This window comes from Piliocolobus tephrosceles, chromosome X (assembly GCF_002776525.5).
Source record: "Piliocolobus tephrosceles isolate RC106 chromosome X, ASM277652v3, whole genome shotgun sequence".
NCBI classification, from domain to species: Eukaryota; Metazoa; Chordata; class Mammalia; order Primates; family Cercopithecidae; genus Piliocolobus; species Piliocolobus tephrosceles.
This window is the reverse complement of record NC_045455.1, coordinates 25,349,874-25,372,234: the sequence shown is the minus strand read 5'-3', so window position 1 is coordinate 25,372,234 and position 22,361 is coordinate 25,349,874. Positions and strand designations below refer to the sequence as shown.

At 35.4% G+C, this 22,361-nt stretch overlaps 1 long non-coding RNA gene across 1 annotated transcript in view; it reads left to right on the top strand.

The window, feature by feature from the left end:
* LOC111551796 overlaps window positions 1–18,491 on the top strand; it is a 40,779-nt gene extending 22,288 nt beyond the window's left edge. Inside the window, exons 4-6 of the long non-coding RNA XR_002734465.2 lie at window positions 11,842–11,942; window positions 15,953–15,997; window positions 17,904–18,491. This is a non-coding gene — a long non-coding RNA (uncharacterized LOC111551796). The remainder of the gene's footprint in view (window positions 1–11,841; window positions 11,943–15,952; window positions 15,998–17,903) is intronic.
* Window positions 18,492–22,361: the final 3,870 nt, after the last annotated feature.

Below are 22,361 nucleotides of genomic sequence, written 5' to 3'. Positions count from 1 at the left end.
AGCTTTTCCACAATCACATTAGTATTCTGCAGAAATAATGTTTGCATATATATTGGTCTAATTCCAATACTGGGAAATTAATTATTTTAATTAGCCATGTAGATCAGTTCAATAAAATTAATCAGTTATTTCAGTTAAGTATCCAAAATAGCTTAAATATTTAGAACATAATATTAAAAAGTATGTAGAATTATCTTAAATGCATATCTGATGAGATTGTATGTGTGTCCATATCTATAATAGATTTATGGAAACAAGGAAATATGTGAATATAAAAAAAGTTCACTCTACTTTTTTTCTAAAACTAAAGGGTGACTCTACGTTGTTACAATATTGCTTCTGTATTTGTCATATTTCTTAAAATCGACTATGCTCAATGATACTTACAAACTTTCTGAAAAATGGAATCTAGTAAACAAATTTTATTTGTTAATTTAATGGTCATGAAAGAAGAATGAAGAGATTTTTTTCAGAAAAAGCACAATCAGTGTTACAGGTAATTTATTAAGAATATGAAAAATATAATATTTGATGCAAGAGTATAAAATGTCTAGACTTTTAATTTTTAAAATGTCACAAAAACAATTCAATAATAACTCAATGGGATGAATGGCAAAAATTGCTTTTGTCTCTATTTAAATGAAGTAAAGACACGGGTTACCCAATTTGTTGAGGCATTAAAATATTATTTTAACCAGTAGGCTTTCAAGAAAGTTTGTATTTGTTTAGAAAAATAACCAAATAGGCTTTTGGGGGAATAGAAGCTTTCATGTCAACTCTGTGGATGGAAGAAGATACTCACGTCCTAAGTTAATTTCTCAGCAGAATAAAAAGAAATTCAAAGGAAGTTAGAGAAGGGGCAGTAGAAAGAGAAGAGAAAAGGTAAACCCACTTGTTGAGTGGACTAAAGCTCAAGTTATTGGAAGGGAATGAAGGAAGGAAAATGAGTCCTAAAAACATTTTTTATTTATCATAATTATAGATAATTATGTATTTATTTATCTACCTATTTATTTCAAATTATGTTTCAAAGTAATTGTTTGCCAAACATGATGATCCATAAAGGTGAAATTTTAAAGATCCACACTGTCATGGTTGTAACTTGTGATGGTGGTGGGGGAGAAGGCTTGACAGTGATTAAGAAGCAGAAAAATAGATTAAAATATATACTCAGAATGAGAAAGACAATATAAAATAATCAATAAAAGTAACCATGAGTTGAGCAGCTAAATGCAGAACCTTAAGAGAGGTGAACAGAGCTAGTCTGTCTGAGTTGGTAATATTTACAGTGAAGGCTAAGTGATGGGAAGTAAAGCTCTCTAGAAGAGGACCCCAGACCCTTGCTTGGAAAGGTCTAGGGCCTGTGTTTGGAAAAATGTTGGCAAACTTTAGCAACTGTGTCACTGTTGGCGGGGAGATTTATAAAGATACAGCTAGAAAGAGTGTTAACAGCATTTCCAGTGATAACTTTGGATTTCATTTCAAGTACTAATGGAAGAAAATGAGAATTTTAATCAAAAGGTGGGCTTAACTGTTAGTTAATGCTCTCAAATCTCCAAAAAAACAAATAAAAAACAAAGAATAAAATACAGGAAAACGTTATGTAAAATGTAAGTTTAGTGTGAGAGTTATTTGGTAGAGTGGGAAGAAAATTGCTTGTCATCAAGAAGGGGTTGTGCAGCCCATTTAGCTCCACTCCAATCTCAAAAGAAAAAAAAATTGTAAGGCAAATAAAAAGGAAAATAAAAAATGATACTAAAAATTTTACCCAGAACTGTTATAAAGGTTAGTGGTCATATTTTCTACATATTGACAGATGGCATATGTAATACAACGCATTTATTGATTTTCTTTCCAAAGTGTCATGAAATATGGTGAAGACGCACATAAGCAATTAAAACATTGCCTTAAATTTCTTATATTTCAAATATGAATTTTAAGAACAGACAAAATATCTGATTAACTAATACCCTGCACCTGAGATCTTTAGGCCTAAATAGGGCTGAAATACAAATAGCTGACACCTTTTTCTGATATAAATACTATTGATAATGTTTCAAAGATGTGGGCATGGTCATTGACACTAAATCTATTTCTAGGAGGGTATCAGGATACATTTGGCTCAAGTAAGGAAATATCAGCTGAGTGTCTTATTAAAAGGGAGGTGGTACTGTAGGTGGTTTTATGAGTGAAAATTATCACACAGATCCAATCCTTGGCTCTTTTCATTTTTCCATCTGCATTTTCATCATGGTAATTCTTCCTTTATAATCATAGGATAGCTGCCATAACTGCAATGATTATATCTTCCCACATTTATTAAGAAGGGAAGAAGGAAGCCAAGGAGATTTCCTTTCACTTCTCTCTATTATTGTCAAGAAACTAAACGTTGTTCCATGACATCACAGATGACATCTTTTCTGTCTAGTTGAGTAGAACGGAGTAGCCCAAGTTCTACTATGCCTGTCAGAGGAAAAAATGGAAACAGATTGTTGCAATTACATAAATTCTTACTCTGGGACCACTTTTACATCTAAGAAAAATCAGGAATCCACTGGTGAAGAAATGAGAATGACAGAAAAGTGACAAACAGTGTCTGCTGCAATAAGGAAAATATATATGCTAAGAAGGAAATTGTTAAAGTGTTTAGAAAAAGATAAAATCTAATTACCCAAAGGAGGAATGGGAGTGTATTTTCAATAAAGAAGATAATTTAATTGAACACAATGTGAGGAAAAGCACAATTATTGCTCTGTTCAGGGGAAGGAGCAATAAGGAGATTCAGAATATCCAAAGAAAATAAATCACTATGAAATTCTTTGGGCAAATCACTGTCATATTTGATGTGTTCATGAAATATCACCTATTTTATGATTAGATATTATCTGTGGACACACATTTATGAAGCACAAATGAAAATATCAAGAAAAATAACAGCAAGACATCTGAAAAGCAGCATAATTAAATATAGATGACAAGAGTAGAATGACTAAAATCCAAAGCACTAATAATACCAAATGCTGCATCAGCATCTCTCATTCATTACTGCTGAGAATGCAAAACAGAACAGCTAATTTGGAAGATATTTTCAGTTTCGTACAAAACCAAACATACTCTTACCATATGACTCAGCAATCTTATCTTGATCTTTTTGGTATCTACCCAAATCTGCTAAAAATGTATGTCCACACAAATACCTGCACATTGATGTTCACAGTTTTATTCAAGATTGCCAAAACCTAGAAGCAACCAAGAAGTCTTTCAATAGGTTACTGAATAAATAAACAATGGTACATCCATACAATGAATTAATTATTATTCACTGCAAAGAAAAATGAGCTCTCATGCCAAGAAAAGATATGGGAAATCCTTAAATGCGTGTTACTAAATGAACAAAGCAAATCTGAAGACCATAGAATCACTGTATGATTCCAACTCTGGCATTCTGGAAAAGGCATAACTATGGAAACTGTAAAAAGGTCAGTGGTTAACAGGGGGTAAGGGAGGAGGGAAGAATAAATAGGTGGGGAACAGATCATTTTTAGGGCAGTGAGGGTATTCTGTACGGTATTACAATAGTAGATACATATTCTTATACATTTCTCAAAAGCCATAAAACATGCAACACCAAGAGTGACTCTAATGTAAACGATGGACTTTTAGTGATAATGATGTCTCAATGCCAGTTCATTATTTGTAAAAAGTGAACCGCTACCACCTACCTAAATTCTCAGGCCAATAGCAGCTCTGCACTTCCCTGGGATGAGACTCCCAGAAGGAGAGACGGGTGGCCATTTTTGCTGCTCCACAGCTCCCACTACTGTTGCCATCAGGATAAGAGGGTGTGCAGTGATCAGGGACTAATCCAGACCCCCAGCACAGTATAGCTGTTTGCCATGTGGGCCCACACCCCCGCTACTCCACTCTAGGAACAGCCTCCAGACCCAGGACTCCAGTCACCCCCTGCCTTGGCTCTCGGGCCAGCAGCAGCCCTGCATTTCCCTGGGATGGAGCTCCCAAAGGAAGTAGGCAGGCCAACATTTTTGTTGCTTTGCAGCCCTTGCTCCTGTTGCCCTCAGATATGGGAGGGAGCACAGTGATTGGCAACTGATGAAGATCCGGGACATAGTGCAGCAACCTTATGGGAAAGTGGACATACTGTTTTCCACACAGGTCCTTCCCTCCACTACTCTTCACTGGGCAGTGTTTCTCCACCTTGACCCCCAGTACAACCACATTTTCCCCATCTGGACACTTCAATCAGTGACAACTATGCATTTTTCTGAGGAGGGAATCCTAGAAACAACCTACAGCCCCTCTCCCATTGCAACTACAGTGGTAATGAGTTTACTGCCCTCACAACTGGAAAGGAACAAAGGGCCTGATCACTGCACTAGGTCACCAGGACACCACAGCTACTATACAGAAAGGAGTTCAGTCTCACTTCCCTGTGAGCCCCCACCCCTCTCTCTTCACCAGTCAGGGCCCCCAGCTTGGGAACACAGAACAGCTGTCTCCTACCCACAGCCAAGCATTTCCACTGCCAGTGGCTCTGTGTTTCCCTGAGAGTGACTTCCAGAAGCAAGGCAAGGTTCTCTGTCCCTGCAGCAGTTCCGTCCCTGCTGCCCCAAGACTGGAGAAGAAACAAAGAGCCTGTGGACTTTACTCATTTCCAACACAACACAGTCACCATCTGAAAAGTTGCCCACTCTCTCCTAACTGTGAGCCCTCAACCACAAGCTTTTCATCAAGCGGGACCAACAGCTGAGCCAGCAGTGCACCAGCCCCAGACTCTTGCTGACCATTTCCAGTAGCAGTGGCTCTGTGTTTTTCTGAGGTGGAGATCCCAGAGGCAACTGAAAGTCTGTCTGCTCCTGCTGCTGCTCATCATCAGGTAAGGTGCCCTGGTTTTGGTCCAGAACACAGCTGCCCCGCCACAGGTCAATCACACTAATGGAAAGCCACTTTGCGTCTCTCTCTGGGGTGGAGCCCCAAGAGACAAGTAAAAGGTCCTCTGCCTCAGGCACTGCCATGGTCCCTTCTCCTGCTGCCTCCTAGCTGGAAAGGGAACATAAAGCCTCAGCTTGCCCCAGTGCTGCAGTGTGAAGCCCAGGAGTGCCAAGTTGAGAACTGCAGCCAGCACTTAAATGGGAGAGGAGCATACACTTTCAGAGCATTGAGCAGTAGAATGGCTGCAATCATGATGAAATACAGAGGAGCCATGTGTCTGAGCAAAAGTCTATCTACACATCCTTTGCTTACATGCCATCTGTTGGATCAAAATCCAAATTTCAATACCAAAAATGCTAACATACTCTCCTGTGAAACCATGGACGAGAATTCAGCTACAGATAAAGACTTGCACAAAACCTTGGCCCTCTGGAAACATATAGAAAAGAAGTCAACTGACGTTACTCAAATTACACCACAGTTAAAGGAGCACCAAGCCATACAAATGAGAAAGAACTCTGGTAACTCAAAAAGCCAGAGTTTCTTCTTACCTCCAAATGACCACACTACTTCACCAGCAAGAGTTCTTAACCAGAATGAAGTGGCTAAAATGACAGAAATCAAATTCAGAATATGGATAGGAATGAAGAACATCTAGATTCAGGAGTAAACTGAAACCCAATTCAAGGAAATTAAGGTTTACAACAAAACAATGTGGGAACTGGTAAATAAAATGACCATTATTAAAAAAAAAAAAAAAAAAAAAACTGATCTGATAGCTGAAAAACACACTACACAAACTTCATAATGCAATCACAAATATTAACAGCAAAATAGACCAAGTTGAGGAAAGAATCTCAGAATTTGAAGACTGGGTATCTAAACTAACTCAATCAGGCAAAAAAATTTTTAAGAAAGAATAGAACAAAATCTCCAAGAAACATAGAATTACATACAGAGACCATGTCTCCAACTCATTGGCATCCCTGAAAGAGAAGGGGAGAAAGAAAGAAATTTGGAAAACACATTTTAGGTTATGGTTCATGAAAATTTCCCTAACCTCACTGGAGAGGCCAACATTCAAATTCAGGAATAGCAGAGAATCCCTATGAGACACTACACAAGAAGACCATCCCCAAGATACATACTCATCAGATTCTCCAAGGTTGAAGTGAAAGAAGAAATGTTACAGACAGCTAGAGAGAAATGGCATGTAAGAAATGTTTCAGCAGAAACCCAACAAGCCAGAAGAGATTGAAGGCCTACATTCAGCATTCTTAAAGAAAAGAATCTCCAAGCAAGAATTTCATATACAACTAAACTAAGTTTCATAAGCAAAGGAGAAATAATATTATTTTAGACCAGCAAATGTTAGAGGAATTTGTTACTACCAGACCTGTCATAAGAGAGGCACTGAAAGAAGTGCTAAATATGGAAAGACTACAACCAACCACTACAAAAACAAACTTAAGTACATAGATCAATGATACTATAAAACAATCAAACAAACGTGTCTGCAAAATAACCAGCTGATAATATAATGACAGGATCAAATCTGCACATATCAATATTAGCCTTGACTGTAAACAAAATTAATGCCCCAATATTAAAAGGCAAACAGTGGCAGACTGGACAAAGAAGCAAGACCTGATGGTATACTGTCTCCAGGAGACCCATCTCACATGCAATGATACCCATAGACTCAAAATATAGGAATGGAGAAAGATCTACCAATCAAATGGAAAATATAAAAAAGCAGTGGTTACTATTCTAATTTCAGACACAACAAACTTTAAATGAACAAAGATTAAAAAATAAAAAGTTGAGTATTACATAATGGTAGAGTTCAATTCAACAAGAAGACAACAAACCAGAATATATATATATATATATATATATATATATATATATATATATACACACACACACACACACACACACAACATAGGGGTATTCAATTCATAAAACAAGCTCTTAGAGACCTATGAAGAGGCTTAGACTTCCACACAATAATAGGAAACTTCAACACCCCACCGACAGTATTAGACAGACCACTGAGGCAGAAAACTAAACAAAGACATTCAGAATCCGAACTTGACATTTGACCATATGGACCTAGTAGACATCTACACAACTCTCCACCCCAAAACAACAAAATATACATTCTTCTCATCTGCACATGACACATACTCTAAAATTGATCACATCATCATACATAAAACAATCCTCAGCAAAAGCAAAATAACTCTCAGAGTTTCGTTTACCAAACACACTCTCAGAGCACAGCATAATAAAAATACTAATCAATACTAAGAAAACCACACAAAACCATACCATTACATAGAAATTAACTAACCTGCTCCTGTATGACCTTTGGGTAAACAATAAAATTAAGGTCGAAATCAAGAAATGTATTGAAATTAATGAGAACAAAGATACAACATACTAGAATTTTTGGGACACAGCAAAAACAGTGTTAAGAGGAAAATTTATAGTGCTAAACACTCACATTGAAAAGTAAGATCTCAAATCAGCAATCTAACATCATACTGAGAGGAACTGGAGATACAAGAGCAAATCAATCCCAAAGCCAGGAGAAGACAAGGAAAACAAAAACAAAAACAAAATCAGAGCTGAATTGGAGGAAACTGAGATGCAAAAAACCACACAAAAGATTAACAAATCCAGGAGCTGGTTCTTTGAAAGAATCAATAAGATAAATAGACAACTAGATAGGCTAATAAAGAAAAAAGAGAGAGATGATTCAAATAAACACAATCAGAAATGACAAAGGGGATACTAACACTGACCACACAGAAATACAAAAAGTCCTCAGAGATTACTAGGAACACTTCAGTGCATGCAAGTCACAAAACCTAGAAGAAATGGATACATTCTTGGAAACATGCAACCACCAAGATTAAACTGGAAGAAATTAAATCCCTGAACAAGTTAAAAATGAGTCCTGAAATTGAATCAGTAATAATAAGCCTACCAACCAGAAAAACCCAGGATCAGATAGCCGAATATTACCCGATGTATAAAGAAGAGCTGGTACCATTCTGAAACTATCCCAAAAAAATGAAAGAATATGAATTCCTCCCTACCTCATTCTATGAGATCAACATCATACTGATACCAAAACCTGGGAAAGACATGGCAGAAAAAGAAAATGTCAGACTAATATCCTTGATGAACATAGATGCAAAACCCTCAACAGAATACTAGCAAGCTGAATCTACCTGCACATCAAAAACACAATCCCTTATGATCAAGTATGCTTTATCCCTGGGATGCAAAGTTGATTCAACATATACAAATCAATAAATGTGATTCATCACATAAAGAGAACTAAAAACAAGAGCCATATAATTATTTCAATAAATGAAGGAAAGACTTTTGATAAAATTTGACATCCCTTCATATTAAAAACCCACAACAAAATAGGCATGGAAGAAACATATTTCAAAACAACGAGAACCATCTATGACAAGCCCATAACCATCATACTGAATAGGCAAAAGCAAGAAGCATTCTCTTTAAAAACCAGATCAAGGCAAGAATGACCTCTCACCATTCCTATTCATCATAATACTGGAAGTTCTCGATAGATCTATCTGGCAAGGTAAAGAAATAAAAGGCATCCAAATTGGAAGAGAGGAAGTCAAAGTATCCCTGTTTACAGACAATATGATTCTATACTTAGAAAAAGCCACAGTCTCTGCCCAAAAGTTCCTTACGCAGATAAATAACTTCAGCAAAGTTTCAGGACACAAAATCAATATACAAAAATTAGTAACACCTTTATACACCAACAACCTACAAGCCGATGGTCAAATCAAGAATGCAATGCCATTCACAATAGCCATGATAAGAATAAAATACCTAGGAATACAACTAACCCAACGAGGTGAAAGTCCTCTGCATTCAGAATTATGAAACACTATTCAAAGAGATCAGAGATGACACAAACAAATGGTAAACCATTTCATGCTCATTAACAGGAAGAATCAATATTGTTAAAATGGCCATATTGCCCAAAGCAATGTACAAATTCAGTGCTACTCTTATCAAACTACCAATGACATTCTTCACAGAATTAGAAAAAACTATTTTAAACTTCATATGGAACCACAAAAGAGCATAAATAGCCAAGAGAAATCTAAGCAAAACCAACAAAGCTGGAGGCATCACATTACCTAACTTCAGACTATGTTACAAGGTTGCAGTAACCAAAACAGCATGGAAGTGGTACGAAAAAAAAGACACATAGACCACTGGAACAGAATAGAGAGCCCAAAAATAATTCTGTACACCTACAATCATCTAATATTCAATGAAGTCAAGAAAAACAAGCAAAGAGGAAAGGATTCTCTATTTAAAAATGATGCTGGGATAACCAACTAGCCATATGCAGAACATTGCAACTGGACCCCCTCCTTATACCATATTAAAAAATATCAACTCAAGATGGATTAAAGACTAATGTAAAACCTAAAACTACAAAAACCCTGGAGATTGCTTCTTGGTCTTTTGGCTAAGATTAAGTGCAAAAACCCTGAAAAATAACCTAAGAACTATAATCCTGGACATAGGACCTAACAAAGATTTAATGACAAAGACACCCAAAGCAATTGCAACAAAAACAAAGTTGACAAATAGGGCCTAATTAAACTAAAAAGCTTCTCCACAACAAAAGAAACTATCAACAGAGTCAACAGACAACCTATAGAATGGGATAAAATAGAATGGGATCCTATAGAATGGGAGGAATATTAAGCCAAACTTGGATAGTGTATAAGAACTAAGGTCATACCAGAGGAACTATGATCAAATGAAGCCACTACTGCTATTTTGGCACTCTGATAGCTGAAATTGCCGCAGACATAAATTCCAAATTATCCAAAGTTATGTGTTTCTGTCACTTAATCTAGATTTTAAATGTTGGACAAAAATCCAAATTAAAATAATTAAATAAAGACATTTTGATTCCCAGATTAGTATATGAGGAAAACAGAGGTAACCACAAAAGAAAGAATGTAGGGAATGGCACAGTGTAATAACTTAGAAGACAGAGGGGTTCAAACTAATAGCCTCATTCAATAACTTATTTCTCACAAGGTTAAAGTTTTCTTAAGTTTTAACATATTACAATGAGCAACTTTAATAAAATTACTTTTTAAAATGAACAAAAAGTAACTATTGTTCATAATTCATTATCATTTGACAATCTACAATATAGATAAATGAGTTTATTCCAAATTGAAAAGGTTATATTAAACTAGAAGTATAACTATCTGCATGGCCTGTTTTACTAGATTCAATACACTTTCAAGAATTCTACAGCAATTTAGAGTTGCCTCAGAAGTCTCAAGGGATGGCTTGAGAGGCAGAGGGAGCAGAGCTCTGGAGAATTCTGTTTTAATTACAGCAGTTTTTGGAACATTTGCTACATTGGAGGTCTGCATAAAATTATTATTTTGAAAGGGTTTTGAGCTCCCAAAATTTGAAAACCAGTGAATTATAAAATGGCAGCTTCTACCCACACTGTAAAGAAACAATCTGTATATAAATGAATTCTGTTGTTTAAAGAAAATGATTTATTTGTTTCATAAGTGAACTACGTTTCATCAAGTGTTTACTACAAAGCAGATATTTTTCTAGAATTTTCAATAAGCTATTGAATTTAAATAAGTTTTATAGAAGGATAGGGATCTAGTGTTTGGTAGCACAATTAGGGAAATATAGTTAACAGTAATGTATTTATATTTCAAAATAGCTAGAAAAGATTTCAAATGCCCCATCATAAATAAATGATCAACGTTTGAGAAAATGAATCTTCCAAATACCCAGATTTGATCATTATACTTTATAGGTTTGTATCAAAATATCATATGTACCTTATAAATATTTACAACTACTATGTGTTCCTAAAAATTAACAATAAAATTAAAATTTAAATATCTTCACAGGTTTGCCGTTGCACGTAAACAAAAAAAAGTTAGACATATGTACAATCATTTCAAAAGACATTTAGTTTTATGTACTTAGAATCTCTTGGCATGTTTTGGTGTTGCCAATTAATTTTCACTCAAACATTCCGGTCTACCCTACTCCATAAAAGCCTTGTTACAGTTGGGTTGAAACACCAAGAGGTTCAATGGGTTAATGAGACTAATGTAATATCCCTCTGCTGTATTTACACAAGTGGAATCCCTTCATTATGTTAATAGAATCCTGTAAGCAACCCCATGCTTTCTTCAAAGTGCACTTGCATAGACTGTACAATACCTAAAGTGAACCCTAATGCAAACGATGAACTTTGGGTGATTATCATATGTCAATGTAGGTTTATCAGTTGCAACACGTGTACCACTCTGGTGCAGAATGTTGATAATGGGGGAGGGTATACATGTGTAACAACAGAGAAGACATAAGAAATCTCTGTGCCTCTCTCTTATTTTTGCTGTGAATCTAAAACTTTTCTAAAAACAGCAAGTACTAAAATTAAAAAGTGCACTTGAATATACTCGAATGCCACAAAGTATCTGAAAATATTGTAAATCTAAAAGACTCCAGCCAAGAGGAAAATAAATTTTTACAGTAATCCTCTTATTGGCAAAAACTATCACTTCCTCTTAAACAGCTGTTAATCACCCACATTTAATCTCCAGTTTCTAACCACAAAAGGAAACTAGAAGGTATATATAGTATAAAGAATATCTTCCTATATATATAGACAAAACTTTAAAATATGTATTTGTATATGCTTTTCATATAATAAAATTTGCTTTGTCTCTCACTTCTAGCTTGTTAGAGTTGGCAGAACTATTACATGCATTTGTATCTTCTGCCTATTGCCTTTCTCCTTTGCTTCATCTTCCAAATTAGAGCACAGGTATGATGCCTAGAGATGTAAAAGCCATTTTGCAAGAATGAGAATGAGTGCTACATGCTAAGGAAGGTGGAATGGAAGGTTAAAAACAGTTAAGGTAACTGAGGATATAATGGACTTGCCATACTTCCTCTCAATACTCTTCAATACTACGTATGGAACAGAAAAAATATCCTGATGTAGCCAAATTACTGGTTCATTCAACTGAAAGTAATTCTAACTGATATGACAACTGCAGATATTTATTGACTTATTATGGAAGTTAGAAATTGAGATGACAAAACACAAAGGTGAAAGGAGGTATAAGTTATACATGTTCTACTTTTTCCTATGTTGCCACACATGACTATGTATGTCCCAAATTAAAAACACATAGCTATTCAATGTTAGATGTATTCATGAAATAATATTTTCATTTAATAAAATAATCTTCTATATATTAACAAATATTGATGGACTTTTAATTTTGTAAATTTTATAAACACATATATTTTTCCAAGAACAGATAAGAAATACCATTAATTCAATGAAGCTGAAATATGAAAAATTACTTTTATGTGTTTATTCAGTTCATATTCAACTTAAAGTAACTCACCAGGATTATTGGTCATAATTCAGTTTGTTTATTCTTTTTAGAAAAAAATATATTTTATATAATAAATGTCTGTATGAGGTTTTATAGTGATATTTCTATAAATATTACCTGATTAATTCTGAAGATTCTCAAATTTGAATTCAAGTGTTATAGAAGAAATGAACCTATACATGGTGCTCGGATCAGAACTGCACAAAACACTTCTAAATTATTATTAACATGGGCCCTGAAGGAAGACAGTCACATACTTTTGCTGAAGACAGAAGTCAAACAGGATATGTAGGGCTAAATTATACAATTTGTCAGTTCCTAGATTTTATAACATAAACTGACAAATAAAAAAACATATTTAAAAACCATTTAAATAGCTACACCCTTATAGGTCTTTCCATTTATAAATTATATGTTTATGTAATAATTGTAGACAGAAATTTTGTTCGTATTAATTAATTAGAAGTCACATATGAGGCTGGCCACCATGGCTCATGCCTCTAATCCCAGTACTTTGGGAGGCCAAGGTGGGTGGATCATTTGAGGTCAGGAGTTTGAGACCAGCCTGGCCAACATGGTGAAACCCTGTCTCTACTGAAAATACAAAAATTAGCCAGGCGTGGTGGTGGGCACCTGTAGTCCCAGCTACTCAGGAGACTGAGGTAGGAGAATTGCTTGAACCTGGGAGGCAGACATTACAGTGAGCCAAGGTCACGCCACTGCACTCCATCTTGGGAGACAGAGTGAGACTTTGTTTCAAGAAAAAAAAACAAGTCATCGTATGAAACAAGTTCGTAAACCACAGTTTAATACACAGTTTGAATACTAAATAAGATGTTGGCCATACTTGCCTTTCCTCCCAAAGTGAACTTTGGTTTATTTGACACAATTTAGGAGGAGACATTTTGCTTAATGCCTCTTTTATATCCACTGAAAAGGAAAATTTCAACATAATAATTGAAATTGTTCAGGGGCTTATCACTGTATTTTTTCTCTTTATCAGATTGTTTCTCAAATGTATTCATAATTTTTAATTTCACAATATATTTGGTCAAATCTAGACACATGCAAACATGTATACACACCATATTTATACATATTCTCATTTTTCTTTTTATGTATGAATATCAATTCCTCAACATAATGTTAAGATATTTCTAACATTGATATGGTAAATATTGCTCAATGCATTCACAATTCAGTAAAAATGTATAAAAATCTTAGAGGCATATTAAATCTTTTGTATTCACTCTTAATTCAAGAAGTCACTACAGGAGATAACATTTTTATGTAAAATAAAATGTACATAAAATTATACATAAGAATTAAATTTCAAAAGGAGTTGGGTAATGCTTATACTGTTGTGTTCATTTTTTCCTATTTTAGCATAAATTACAACAAATTTTCTAAGGCAAAAACACAAATAGTCAAAGGGAGATATGGTTGTGAAATAATACTTACAGTTAATCAAATAGTTTCTATTATGTTAACAAATATTGATAGATTGATTATATTGAAATGTTACCAAAAATAAGGCACTTATGAAGGTAGCATTCAATGTACAGACTAAACAAGCTTCAGAAAGCATTCAATTTAAACCTATGTGATCTACGTATTATTTTGATTGAATATACTGTGTGAAACGTAAAAAACATGCATACAAAGAAAAATGAACAAATGATCATGATATGCTAACAGTAATCACAGAGATACAGTAACAGACAACACAGTAAAAGATTAAAGTGATGCTGAGTTTTCATTGATGTATGTTCTGTCACAAAAAGTTTAGGCCACCAGTAACAGAGTATGTAATAAAAGATTAAAGAGACACTGAGTTTTCACTGATGTATTTTCTGTCATAGGAAGTTTAGGCTATTGTTTTCCCAACACCTCAAGTGGGAAAATAAATACCTTCTAGGCAAATAGAAAGTTTCTGTAGGCCAAGGTAATTTAGTATCTGTTCTGGCAGATGACATATGCAATTTTTTATCCTCTCTGAGACCACCTGAAGAGCTGTCCTTGTGTGCCTAAGTGGTTATTAAAATACCTCTTTGTAAGTGTTTACCTGAAGGCTATAGGAAAAGTGAGATGTCTTCTCAATTCTGGAGAAATTCAATTTAATAAAGTTGATTTTAAGCTCTATTACATCTCAACTCTATTTTCTCCATGGTTATTTCAGATGGAAGGAAGGGATGTCTCTGTTGGAAAACAGATCTGTGGTGTCAAAAGACAGTATTTGGATTCTTGTCTTCATAACAGTGAAAATAATTCATGGGTAATCAGTAAAGCCATTCTGAAAAAATAAAAATACGATGACTCCTTAGGAAGGGAAAATAAAATAAGAATGCACCTGGATTCTTGGTACTGTTTCAGCAAAAGTAATTTCTGTCTCTTGAACATCCTAGGCATTTTCCTGACTCTTTTCTGTATGGAGCAGTTTTCAGTTAGAAATTCAAGGGAAATTTCCTTTACCTCCTTCGGACTTATTCTAATCACATGCTCTCAATAAACCTATCTTAGGCCACCCCACCCTCCATGCCAACAGTCCTAATCCTTCTCACCCTGCTCTATTTTTTTTCTTTTTTCTTTAACATTTCTTTTCTTCTTACAAACTGGACATTTGACTTAAATGTTTTATTGTCACTCCTTCTCATAGAATGAAAGTTGTGCAAGGGCAGATGCTCAGGCAGTATCTGTGGAGATGATGGGTGGATAAAAAAATAATCAATACTCTGTAAATATTTATTTGCTTTTAATATGTGCCATGTCCTTTCAGACACTATAGATATTTTCTCTGTTTTTACATAAATATTCTAATGTGAAATATAGCTATTAAATAAATGCTTACATGTCATCAATAAATATGAAATATTATGGGAAATTATAGGAGATAATGATATCAAATCCAAGGCTTCAGAGAAGTTCCACTATGAAATTGACCTAAAATTTTGTTCTGATGAATGAGTAAAACAATTTCTAAGAAATATGAGCAAAAAGCTTTTTGTTTGCAAACACTGTTTGAGTCACCTTGCTTGTTGAACTAATAACAGTATTCAGATTATACTTAACCTTTGTTATCAGAAATTTGGTCTCATTCTTTCTCGTGTGACCCATATCCTCCAAAATAAAAATAGAATCACTTTATTGATTGGCATAGGTAGTCAAGACACTCTTACAAATGATTGACTCTTTAAATATAAAGTTAGATATGACAAATACTTGTTTTATATATAAGCAAAGGGGTGATGCAATGAGGATTGTTACATCTCTTACTTTTACACACTAAATTTATCAACAACTACTGATTAAACCAGAGCTAGTAAAACACAGCGTAAACTCTGACTAAAAATATCTCTAACTTACCAGAAAAGATTTGGCTCCTTTTCTCATGATGATGAGGTATAAATATTCCACGGAGCACTAACTAGAGAGGAAGGGGTACACACGAAAGATATCTTGGCTATTTGGAATCTCATCAGACAACTTGCCTCTCTGTACATCTCTTTTTTTTTTCCTAGCAGAATGAGGTGAAGACTAGAAAAGGGAAAATTGTCTGTGTTGAAGAGGTAAGAATCATCAAATGTCTTCGGTTTCATGTGAATATAATCAGAAGAAGGTGAAACAGAGATGGTCTGTGAATTCTTATGCGTCAGTTCACAAAGTTGCTATCTCATCTCAGACAATACCCTCACTCACAGGATAATGTGTTCTTGGCAAATATCATAGCAGCCTCTTTAAGAATATCTACAGGATGGGTCTGCTTGCACAGTTGTGCAGCTAAGGCACTGGTAGGAATTGTTTGCTGTGTACTACGAAAAAATATCTGATGTAGATGTTAATATTAGATAACATTAAAAGATGAGAGAACAAGCTGTCCAATCCTGGTGTTTCTGAGATTTTGGTCAGCTGTAAACCAAAAGTGTACATATTCATTTTTCTCATTTGTCTTGCACTTTTATGGCAAGACAAAATGAGTAGGTTGAGTCTGTGCACGTTTCTGAAGAATGCACAGAGGAAGGGTGAGACCAGTAATTGGGTGTGTGGAGTATCCTTCCAGGACACCTACTGAATATTCTTTTGCCTATTACAGTGAGAAGAGTTTTTATTAATCACCAAGTATTTGATCACTTATTCTCAAGATTTATGTAAAACAAAGGACACAATTGAATGTGAGCGTTACAATTAATGCTATTAGTCTCATAATATTTCAATATATATTGTTCTTTCAGATTTAGGTATTTTACCTCTTTGTACAATGAATAGTTGGAGAGACCCTCCAAATATATGTATTTTGGAGATGGTGTCTCGCTCTTGTTGCCCAGGCTGAAGTGTAATGGTGCAATCTCTGCTCACTGCAACCTCCACCTCCCAGGTTCAAGCGATTCTCCTGCCTCAGCCTTCTGAGTAGCTGGAATTACAGGCACGTGCCACCACTCCAGGCTAATTTTTTGTATTTTTAGTAGAGACAGAGTTTTGCCATGTTGGCCAGGCTGGTCTCGAACTCCTGACCTCAGGTGATCCACCCACCTTGGCCTCCCAAAGTGCTGGGATTATAAGCATGAGCCACTAGTTGGAGAGAGTCTTACATGCAAGAAAATTTTCTTATTCTCCATAAAAACCCTCTATGTTTTATTTCCTTAAGAATAATGCATATTTGTCGTTATGCTCAAGCCAGGTGTTACTGTTACTTAGCTAGTTTCTTTTTTAACTGGTTTATGTCTAACTGACTCTAGTCTTTGTCTTTCCCACCAGCTGTACACTCAAACAGCTGTGCCTCCCCTTCCTTCACTCAGAGCAATTTCCAGGGACTTGTATTTAAAGGAGAGTGAAATGTTGTCTCTAATTATAACAGCAATCTGTTCCGCAGCAGTTTTCACACTCTACTTACATTCCTTACTGTGTTTTTCCAATACTTTTACCCTTTCTTCCATTCTCTAATTTTTGCTCTAAACCCATCAAACTGCTGATTAGCTGAATTATTTTTCACGTTCATTAATTCTAGCACACTTTTTTTGAAGCCTGTATGGTTGTTTGCACTGATATTTAACATCAAGTTTGAGTTATTTCTCAACTTGTAATCCATGCAACTTTATTCATTCATAAATAAAAACATTCCCACTCTATCCCTCCCATTGTAGTTACTATGGATATAGTAAAAATGGATACTTTGCTTCTTATTAGGTATAATAATTTAATTCCCTCAAGAAGAGTTGCTTTACCAACTTAGTTCTAATTCTTATCTAGCCTATATTTGTTAAAAGAAATAAGTCCCTATGTTAGACCCTATTGTAAATATAGTTATAGTCCTCTTTAAGTTAGGAAACAGGAACTTTACTAGATTGTGTGTGTCTGTGTGTATGGGTGTATACACACATATATATCAGAAGATTTGACACCAACCTCTACCCTCGACAACATATCTTTGGGTACAAATAAATAGACGGTTTTAAGGATGGATATTTCTTGTCAGAGTGCTTGTCTCCTTACCGTTACTCAGTGATGCAAAGCTAAAAAGAGCACTGTGCTCATGGTGGAAAATAATTGCCAGGACTTGACAGGGAAGAATGTACTCATTCCACACCCCGGGCAGAAGTCTGCTGAGATAAACAGAGGAAAGATAGTTAGTGAGCAAATTCATCAAGACCAATATCATGTATTTCTCCCCCTGACCTGATGGCTGATTTGCACTCCTCCTGTAAGTAACAAAACTGCAAAACCAGTGCTACAAAACAGAAGCACCTGTAAGTCTGTGGGAGCACATCTTTGCTCAACAAGAGATCCTGACAACTAACAACTAACAACCATCTGCCTGAGACACAGTTCGAGTTTTTAAGATGCATCAGTTCCCCTTTCCAGCCTGAAGCCTCATCATCAAACAATGCTTCCAATGCTTGGCATCTTGAATTATAGAGTTATAAACTATTAGAGCTTGCTCGGTGGACAATTATGTGAGGCAACCTTCACACTTTGCAAAAGATAATGAGCGTAGGCTAATTTGATGGCAGTTCAAGGTCATGCATCTATTTGAAAAAGAGATCAGAATAAAATCCAGATTTCAAATTCCTGATCTAGTGTTATTTTTATGCTGCCTTCCTTAAATAGTTATTTCTTAAAGTTAAACTAAAAGTAATCAAGTCACAGGAAGCCTCTGAATTAACATGACATTTTGAAGACTATGATTTTCAAGAGAAGCCTTCTTAACCTTATCCCCAAGCAGTCAGCTGTTGTTTGAACTTTACAACAGATAACCCATGCTTTTGTTTTTCTTTTTTCTTTTTCTTTTTTTTCTTTTTTCTTTTTTTTTTTTTTTGCCAGATCCCCTGGTGAATGAGTGGAGAAATTGTTGAGTTGGCAGCCCAAGTTTACGAAAACAATCTGTAACACTGGAACAGTGAAGCTAACTGGCACATATGGGCAGTGAAAACATGGCCATGGCCTCATTAGCACCATGTGTTAAAAAATGGAGGTAAGCAGTCAAGTGTGAAGGTGAGGCAGGCATGGAGAAGGTCTGTGCACCCTAAAATGGACATGCTTGGTTTCACTGTGGAGTTTTTCCTGGTTGTAATTAAAGCCTGATCCTTTCCAGCTGTAGTGGCACAGATTGTTTTAAGATAAACTCAATCTATAATTAAAAATCTCATTAATCATTTCCCAAATTATTTGTTGTAATGTAAAATGGAGATGGAAACCATTCCTGCTGTGAAAAATGGTAACAATATTAATAACTGTGGCTGTAACAGATGTTAATGGCAAAGGGACCTCTCTGTTACTGCTCATAGTTTTCCATTTTCACACCTCAATCACTAAGCAAGCAACTGAATATCCAAGTAATCTTTAATTCAGTGTGTTTTCTATTTTTAAATACATTCAGCATTTTTAAGTGTGTTCATTGTGATATAAGAATTTTAGTTGTGATTTCAGATTAAATTTATTAAAATACACTCAAAGTACCTAAGTGTAACTGGACTAAAAATGAGATTATTTAACTTTTATGGTCACTGAAAATCCATCTAGATACTTACTCTTAATATTTCTAGCTATCAGACTTCGAGCTTTTCTCTGTCCTAGAACTCAATCTTCATATCAACTTTATGAGTTTATAGAAATAAATGAACTTGCCCAAACTAATGGGAATAATCAACAGAACTCTAAATAGGTGACCATTTTAGTTGTGGTTCTATGGTAAAGAACTTCCCAATATTGTGTGTGACCAAATGTTGGTTTCCCTGGGAGATATCCAGGTTATATTTATTGTCCCCAAGACCCTTATGGTGCATTTAGCAGTTGTTTCTGATTTTTTGTTGTTTAAAATCATTATCAATAGTTGCATTAATTTAGGATGGATTAATTTAGGATGGTTTTGGCATATCTCTAATTTTTACTTTCATCTTCTGATAGTGTCTCTATTGTATTGTGTGAGACACTCATGGGTAGAGAATTGAATTCTAACACATTTCGGTCTGAAAGACAACCAAAACCCCAATTTTAATTTCTGGACCTTTTCCAGAAGCAAAAGACCCAACATATTTAAGGACAGGATGCTAACTAATAAAATGAGGTACACTCTTCTACGTGGCTATCCTTCCTGGCCACTTTAAAACAGCCAGTGTGCCACGACCCTTGCTGAAGTTAGAAGATACCAAAAGCTACCAGGGTTAATGAGAAATTCTGTCAATTTTTATTGGCTATATTTTACATACACGTATTATACAAAGAGTAATCCTGCAGTAGAACACATAGTAGTCCAGATGTTTTGTTATAATGATCATTTTTGTCATCTGTGGTTCAAAACTACAATTCTACATTTGTTATATTGTCATGCATTTGTCTTTGTTGCTCTGTATTATTTAAAAAAAAAAATTCAACAGCAATAAGCCCAAACAAGTACATGTGCAAAGGAAAAATAAGTTCTGAGTTTCTATTGTTTAGGATAGTTGATATCAAAAATGTAATCACACAAAATGTTCATCTTGCACGTTTGCCATCCACATTGGTGACACAATGAAGCACAAGAGAACTCTGGGACTTGAATTTGTTGAACAATCAGTATAAAGCTAGTTGACATGTGAAAAAAATGTGTGCCCAAATATAATAATTTAGCAAGAGTAACTGCTGAAAGTGTGTTTACACACCTCCCTATGAAAGCCAAATTTACATTCAAAGATTTCTTTCCAAAATTGTTTTCGTTATACTCATCTTCAAGTTTTCCTATGCACTTCCTATGCACTACAAAAAATCAAATAACCATGAACACGTGGCTATGCTAACAGAACTCCATAGATAATAAAATGATCCCAGTGTATATCTATGTCATCAGATAACTTCAAATACAAAGTCAGTGGAATCCTGATATAGGTTAATTTTTAAAATCCAATTTGTGAAATCAAAGTGAAGTCATTAAAAATTTATTCTGTCAAAGGCTAAACCTTAGCCATTACTCTGAATGCTACCATAAGGTTATTATTAGCTGTCATACTTTACCAATTGAAATAGAACTTGTAGTTATCTGAGTTTACTTATGCATACACATACAGACAGAATATAATTAAAATACAAAATTTTAGTTACGTAGTTCTTGTACAAAACAAAACAAAATTCTGCATATGATGATATTTTGCACTCTGATGCCCATTATCAGGTACATTTTAGAAATGTCTGTCCTTGGAAAAACTATTTTATAAATCAACCTAAAGAACCATGTGTGGTATTTAACATTATGTAAGGCAACACCTATATTTCAGTTGAAATTTATTTAAAGTTGAAAATTTTATTCAAAATATTCACTGAATAGGAAGCTAAAATTTAATCCTTAGTAGCTTTTAGTATGTGTAGTTATTTAAAACAAGACTTAGAGCTTCCTGTTTTCCCAGGAAGCACCCAGATGGCAGCGTGGGTCTCCCCACCCATCCCACCACTGGTAGCCAGGCAAGCTATACCTGCTAGAGTTTCTAGCCCCGTGGTGCTACTTCTGCCTACATTTGCCAAGGGGTGAAACCTCCTGTTTCCCTAAAAATACCCAGATGGTGTGGGGGCAACTCTAGCCATCCCACCTCTCATACCCAGATGGGCCATACCTGCTATGGCTTCTACCTCAGTAGTCCTGCTTCAACCTGAACTCTGTGGGCAGGCACAGACCTTGTTTCCCTATGAAGAACACAGACAGCACATTGGGGCTGACCTGGCAAGGATGCCATTTGTATGCCAACTGCAGCCCCTACCTGAGGGAGCCTCATTGACCAGAATACCCTACAATAGAAACACAAGCATGGAGACAGTAATCAGAGGGGGCTTCTCTAAGACCCAGGAGCAGACTAGAATAGAAGTCAGTGAACCACACCCACCTTATACCATAATCAAATTCCCAAGGGCATGAAGAACGATAAAAGCATAATATTTCCGAAGGACGGCAACTTCAAAGATTAAAGGAACAGCGGTCCACACAAATGAGAAAGAACCAGTGTAAGAACTCTGACAACTCAAAAAGCAAGAGTATCTCCTTACCTCCAAATAATTGCATGAGCTCACCAGAAATGTTTCTTACCCAGGCTGAAATGACTGATACGACAGAAATACAATGCAGAATATTGATAGCAATGAAGATCATTGAGATGCAGGAGATAGTCAGACCCTCTCTGTGTTATGTAAGGATTCAAATTTTAAAATACAGAAGCTGATAGACAAAATGGCTATTATAAGAAAGAAGCAAAATGACCAGACAGAGCTGAAAAACAAACTAGAAGAGTATCTTAATCCAATTGCAAGTATTGATAGTAGAATTGACCAAGCTGAGGAAAGAATTTCAGAACTTGAAAAGTGACTGTATGAAATAACTTTGTCAGAAAAAAAGTTTTAAAAATCAACAAAGAAGAATGAACAAAACCCCTGAGAAATATGTACTTAGGTAAATCTGTAACTCATTGGTGTTCCTGA